This window comes from Penaeus monodon, unplaced genomic scaffold (genome assembly GCF_015228065.2).
Source record: "Penaeus monodon isolate SGIC_2016 unplaced genomic scaffold, NSTDA_Pmon_1 PmonScaffold_2516, whole genome shotgun sequence".
Taxonomy (NCBI): Eukaryota; Metazoa; Arthropoda; class Malacostraca; order Decapoda; family Penaeidae; genus Penaeus; species Penaeus monodon.
In genome coordinates, this window is record NW_023655430.1 from 7,501 (window position 1) to 15,000 (window position 7,500).

At 42.5% G+C, this 7,500-nt stretch overlaps 1 protein-coding gene across 1 annotated transcript in view; it reads left to right on the forward strand.

Annotated features, from left to right (window-relative positions):
- Window positions 1-7,500, forward strand: part of LOC119570369 — a gene marked incomplete at both ends in the record, with an annotated part of 15,289 nt that overhangs the window by 2,533 nt on the left and 5,256 nt on the right.

Sequence of the window (7,500 nt, forward strand, 5' to 3'; positions counted from 1 at the left end):
CTGCCCCACCTGCAGCACTGCACTCATGTCCTGGTTCATGCGAACACCACCAAACCCCACTTCAGCCTCCATATGAGGGTCTGTACCCAAATTCAAATTCAAAATACTTATTCATTAATTACAATGATATTCTATGATCTCAAGGACCGACAAGACCATCACCATTGACAGAGATACTACAGGGACACCATCTCTATAGGTCGGATGAAGCCAGCACATATGGAGGCTACAATTAGTTCTATTTGCTCTCACCACTGCTCTACTGGAGGGGGGAGTATTGTAGCAACTGCTGAGCAATTTCTGTTTGGTCTGATGCACTGGCTCATGCAGCCTTCTGGCATGAATCCATGCAACATCACCAACATCGGACCTGACATTATTCCACCCAAATCTAAGGCGTGAATTCACTGTAACTAGCTTCAGGCTAGTACAGCCCAGGGGCAAGTTTCAACCACCATGGGACAAAGCCACTGCCGTGGCATGGTACCATAGTGGATAAGGACTAAGCTCAGCTCAGCTAAGCTCAGTCAAGTCAGCAGCATCTGACACACTTTGTTCGAGTCAGCATTAGTTAGCACAGGCAGGGCTCCCTGCATAGGCCTATCCCAGTCGAGGCTCAGCTTTGGATATCTGACTTATCCTTATCCTTATCAGGTTCTGAGCATCACTCAAACTTCAGCTTCAGCTACATCAAGATATACCACTCTTCGTAACGAGCTGTATCCTGCTCTCAAAAAAAAGCACAAAATCACTCAGTGTTTCTGTTACTACACCTTCAAACATTTCTTAGACACAAGGCCTTGACATTGCTGGGCTCTCCTAAGAGTATGACGTCCAGTGAAGATAATTGCAAGATTGTCCAAATAGAAGATGATTTTGTAAGATCCATGTTGAGGATTCCAAACAGGGCTACCTTACCCTATGGCATGCCACTTTATAGTGGCAAATGATATGATAAGTGACCTTGGAACCTGACTTTGGCAGTTCTGTTCCTTAACTAATGACCTTAGCTGTTGATGCAGCAGACAGTATTAAGTAATCAATCTGTACCTGAAAAAGTCACCTAGTGAGTCAAGAGTTTGCCTCTGATTCCTCTATGAAGCAAGGTCTCTGAAGAGCAGGGAAACTTGATAGCTACCTGATACATTAGATGATGGTAGGTGGATGTTCTAGAAAATTGCTGACTCTTGGTAACAAAAACAGGTGAATTGAAATGTGGCAATTGACAATTTTAGATTATACCAATAATAGTATAAGTATTAATAACAATGATAATAGTAAAATGGTGATCATGATTATGTTAATCATAATATACCAACATTGATACTAATAAATAATAATTATAATAATGATGAGAATAAGAAACCAACAATAATAAAGGTAATAACAATTGCTGTAAAAATGTGTGTGTGTGTGTGTGTGTGTGTGTGTGTGTGTGTGTGTATGTGTATGTGTATATGTATATATATAAAATATTTACAGCACTCAAGTATTAAATTAATTTCAACTTTGTGAGCGGCCTGTAGATATATGACCTTTGGTGTCAAGCACATTTATTTCTTTTAACTATTAACTATTTTACTTATCATGACTACATGTGCACTGGCCAACCCAAGACCAAAAATGCCAGGCCCATCATACAGAACTATAAGAAACCATCTTTGGGTCCAAACTCAGAAAAAAAAAGCTCAGCCCAGATTTTAGCATGCTCCAAATTGCCAACTCTCTTTCATGAAAAAAGGTTTTGAAAGCAGTAAATTTAAGTGAAAAAAATTAGAATTTAATGTGGAAGATTTCATGAAAGAAAATAAAAGTAAAATAAATACCTCTTCTTTACAAAATGTAATGAATCAGACTACTTAAGATTCCAGAGTGAGTTGTCATATTTCTGTCTTATCTCTATAATTCAAGGCCATGTAAGTTCATAAACTCTACTTGTACATATCATCAGGCTCTGTTATCAAGAACAGGGTTGTATCTATTTCAGAAACTCTGTACTACTCAGTTTCTTGTCTCTTAGGAATAGATACTGAGTAAGCGGAATAAACAAGAACTCTTATGCATGTATATAGGTAGTGTGTTCCAGTAGGCCCAAGTGTTTCCCAGGTTATTGCCTCCCCATGTGGTGTGCCAGTTCAGTTTAGGGGGTTCCCTGTGCTCAGTAAAGAAGGGATAGCAAACACTCCTAAATATTAAACTTTTATCCAAATTCACAACGCACATTTCATGTTTCATAAATTCTTCATGAATATTGCAAGATCCAAGATCCATGCCAAGCCATGACCTCCTAAGTCATCCCACAGGCTCCTTCACCCAGGATTGTCTCAGAGAGAGACAACCTGATGGGCAGGGAAACGAGCTAAGTGACCATATAGCCTGAGTTGGCAATCCCGGATTATGCTAGTCTCACGGTGTGAGCCATCGGTTGGACACATGGTCCTGCCACTTATACCACATGATCTGGCAAAGAGACTTGTTACAAAAGAAATCAAGACAAGACTCCAAGGCACTAGATAGCATCCAGGTTTGCTTCCATAGAGCAAAACTAGCAGAATCAAGGCCTTGAAGACACATAGCTTGGTTCTTCTGCATAGATACCGCCATCTACAAATGCTCTTGTTGATCAAGTTCATGGTTCCTGCTGCCAGACCAATCCGTGTACTGACTTCTTGGTCTGACAGCCCAGAGATATGGACTACGCTACCAAGGTATGCAGAACTCTCTGTGACTTCAGTGTTCTACCACAAGCATGGATTCCCCTAATGGCCCCCAAAGTCCTGAATCTTGGTCTTGGTCCAGGACACCTCAAGGCCCAAGAGCTTCACCTCATTGCTAAATGCATCAAGAGCCTCTGTCAGTAACTCCAGAGACTCGGGATAGCAACATCATTGGCATGTCAAGGTCTGAGACCTTGATATTGCCCAGTGTTGCTCACACTGACTTTGGATTAGTAACTCTGCCTATTATCTAGTCCATACACGTGATGAAAAGTGTTATTGCAAGGACACTGCCTTGCCTCACCCTTGAATTAACAGGGAAGAAGTTCGACAGGCCCCCACTACACTTTACAGCACATTCAGTACCGGTATATAGGCATGTTAGTAGGCCAATAATCCGTGTCAGAATTCACCCATGTTTCATAATCTCCTTTAGTAATTCTCAATGCACTTGAAGTTAGGTTAATGTAGTCTGCAAGCAACCCATGGCTGAATTCACAACAGTGTTCCACAATTACTTGAAACACTAGGATACAGTCTATTATGGACTTGCCAGGAGGGAATCAGACTGCTCCGGTCTCTGGTGCCCCAGTAGGTGGTTGCAGATCTGTTTCAGTAGAATGCAGGCGAAAACCTTGCTTGGTATACTGAGCAGTGTAATGCCACAGTAGTTGCTAAGTTCGAACAATCCCCTTTCCTCTTCCAGAGAGGGATGACCACACCCCTCAACAGTAACCAGACTGCCAGATGGCAGTCAAGAATGCATGCAAGCCCTGAGCCATAGGTTCACCCCATCCTTTAGCAGTTCAGCAGGGCTATCACATATGCCTGCAGCTTTCCCACTCTTCAGTTTAGAATTCGCCACCCTAACCTCAGTTAGGGTAGGAGGGTCTTTGCTGTGGGCCCAGCATAGGTATTGTGATACCACTTGCATCCAAGCTAACTGTTGGAGGGTCTACCTGATACAGCTGCTCAAAGTTCACAAAACCCAACATGATCTGAGATAATCTGTCCATCCACTGAGTGGACTACAGTCACTGTGAGGAGAGCTTAGATTTTTGGGGGGCTTTGTAGGCAGGTCAAAGGTCATTTATCAAGAAATGGCCCTCGACCTTTTTGGCAAGATTCTTGATGATCTGTTCCTTGTCCCTTCTCAAAGAGCAATGGAAGTCTTGATTGCCATTCTGCTGAGACATGTGACACTCTTCAGTGGCCTCCAGTGTCTCCAGGGAGATGAAATTCAGCCTTGCCCTCAGGCATACGTCAAAGGACTCCTACACTTCTTCAACAGCGTTTCGCACTTGAAGGAGTCCCACAGAGTAACTGGGTTTGTCCGGTTTACACATTCTGTGAATCAGAGTCTGCTCTGCTATAGTGAACCCACAGGCAAACTACTCCTCCCTCAGTCTGTCTAAATGAAACATCCCAGAGTGGCCACTGGAGGGACAAGGAGTTTGAAGTGGACCCATAGGATAGCCACTACCAGCTTATGGTCGGTGCCAAAAAACTCGGCACTCCAGTAAACCCTGCAATTCTGAAGGATCCTCCCATCGTTTTACCATGTCCAGCAATGTGGGTTGGAGCACTGATACCAGGAGCCAGAAATCCTCAGTCTCTAGGACCTAGCAAAGTCCTGGAGAAGGAGGCTGTTCTCGCTGCTGGGATCAGCTCCCAAGCCATGGGGCTGATAGACATCTCGCAGCCAACTCAATCACAGCTGGATACTGCATTGAAGATACCCAGAACAATGCAAATGTCTCACCTGGCGCAATTGTCTTCCACAGATGTGAGTTTGGAGTAGAACGCTTTCACGTAGAGTTTGCAAACATTGGTAGGAGCATACATAGCAATAAGAGACACGAAGCCAAAAGCATGCTTCAGTCTCAATGCCATAGTACAGTCATCAACGGGTGATACCTCAACTACCGAGGGTTGAAGTCAGCTGGAGATGGCTATGGCTACTCCCTGGAGGTTATGACCATCAATATGGCCCGACCAGTTGTAGGTGTATCCACCAATACTGATTGTGCTGCTGCCAGGTCTCACCTCTGAGAGGGCAGCCACTTCAACTCCCAACCACTCCAGTTCCCTTAATAGCAGAGGTAACCGCTCATCCTGATGCTAGGACTGGATGTTCCAAGTACCTACCCAGATAGCTCGCCTAAGATTAAACCTCTGCCACCCCCACCAATGCTGCCCCAAATAAAGGGTATTGGCAGGCTGTGGGATTTACCCAACCGGCAGGGTTAGCACCTGCTAGGACCCAGGCAGGATGAGTAACTCGGTCCCATCCTGCACCCCAACATTTGCCCTCCTAACAGGACCCACAGCCTGCCTTGCTTGCTGGATGGGAGGGTCCCTCCCCCTAGTATATTCATTTGTTAGAGACACTGCCAATGAGTTATCTGGATTGAGGAGGGCTGGCAAGGCCCACCTCCCCCTGAGCCGCCCATTAATCCCTAGTGGCTGAGGGGCAGAGTTGGTATGGAGCCAGGGGCAGGCCATGGCTCCATACCTCTGGATATTGCCATTTGCCACTGCGTGTGTGTGTGTGTGTATACGTGTATACACACATACGCGTGCACGCACGCGCACACACACACTCATACACACTGCAAGTAGAACAACCAAGGGAAGTACAAGAAAACACACTGTAAAAGGCTCTCATCCTTAGTACAAAGGTGAACAGAGGGTAGTTATACTTGTTAACGGCTTTACTCTTTATTTCTAAGAGTTGACACAGCAGTATAAGAACACACAAGACATGTCTAGTATGGGTAAGGCGGTATGCGGGGTCACGATCAGCTGCCCGGAGGGAGAGGGCGGAGCTGACCTTACCGCGCTGGTCGCTGGCGACGAACTCTGACGAGGTCAGATATAAAATGTGACCTCCGCCCTCGCTGAGCGGGTGGTTCTTATTTGGGACTTTGGATCCGCGTGGTAACCAGCCACGTGGCCCACTGGTAACAGAAATAGAATTATCCACATCCTCTAACAGAAATAGAATTATCCACATCCTATACACACGAATATGCCGAAGGCCTTTTCGCATTTATTGCTTCATCAGGACATATACCCTGATGAAGCAATAAAAGCGAAAAGGCTTTCGGCATATTCGTGTGTTTTCTTGTACTTCCCTTCGTTGTTCTACTACGTTGTTCAATCTGTTCGACATGAATCACACACACACACACACACACACACACACACACACACACACACACACACACACACACACACACACGCACACACACACACACACACACACACACACACACACACACACACACACACACACACACACACACACACACACACACACACACACACACACTCACTCACTCACATAGATGTAGATATATACATACACATTGTACACACTTATACACATGTACACACTTATACACATTTACACACACACACACACACACACACACACACACACACACACACACACACACACACATATATATATATATATATATATATATATATATATATATATGTGTGTGTGTGTGTGTGTGTGTGTGTGTGTGTGTGTGTGTGTGTGTGTGTGTTTTTATATATATATATATATTATAAATATATATATATATATATTATGTAATATACATTATATGTTTATATATATACACATATATATACTATATATATAAATATTTTATATATAATTTATATTATTATATAGATATGTAGATATATTATTTATATATTTTTTTATTATATCAATTATATAAATGGATATATATTTATATTATATATATATATATATATATATATATATATATATATATATTATAGGCCTCATTTCCGCTGAAAAAAAAACTCTTGATACTAGAAGCTGTCGCTAATTTCATTCGCGACACTTCCCCGGGCCGTTCGCGGCAGCAACTATGACAATGTTCCTCCGCTGTTGCCAGACTCGACTCCACCCCTATTCCTAAGAATAGTCCGAAGTGACGAATCTGATTTTATTTTTGAACTATACTAAATTATCAACCACTGTTTTACTGATGTTGCATTAAGAAATAGTAGTATATACAAGTTCTTCGTTATCAACATCTTAGAATTACAAATAATACGATTTGGAAGTACCGAAATTAGTTGAAAATGCGCGTGCCCTAAAATCGCCTCCCATCATACTTTTTCCTTCGTCTGTCGACATCGATTTCGGACGTCAGACTCCTTTACATATTTCGAATGTCACTATTAATTCATTGATATTAACTAAATTTAAATGGGATACATGAATCTACGCCTTCATGTTCAATTATACGAACACAAGAAGTAAACTGATTATGTAGAACATAATATACATTTCCGTAATATTAATTTGAAAATTCAAACATTCTGTGAACAAAGCATGAATCTGAGATACTTCCCGTAACTCATTCGTCATGAAACACTTTTGGAGCCCTGGCCCAAGACTAAAGCGTTAAGGATATAATAAAAACAATAATGGCTATTGGTACCTGTGCATTATAATGAAATGTGTTAATCAAAAGCGTAGGCATACAAAAGATAAACCTGAGTGTCGCTCTTCTTGGCCATGGCCTTATTAATATGAAAGCATTTCTCTAAGAAAGTAGTGTAGATTTTCAAGATAAATATTTTGTTGCTTCAGCATGACGATCTAGCGAATTTCTGGCTTCGCCCGGGCCTTCATCAGCGAGATGCAGGAATTTATATGACTCCGCCCTCATGAACAGGGGCGGCGTCAGTGGAAAGTGTAGCACCACAGTTTTTGATGGCGGAAATAGTATATATGTTTATATATTTTATA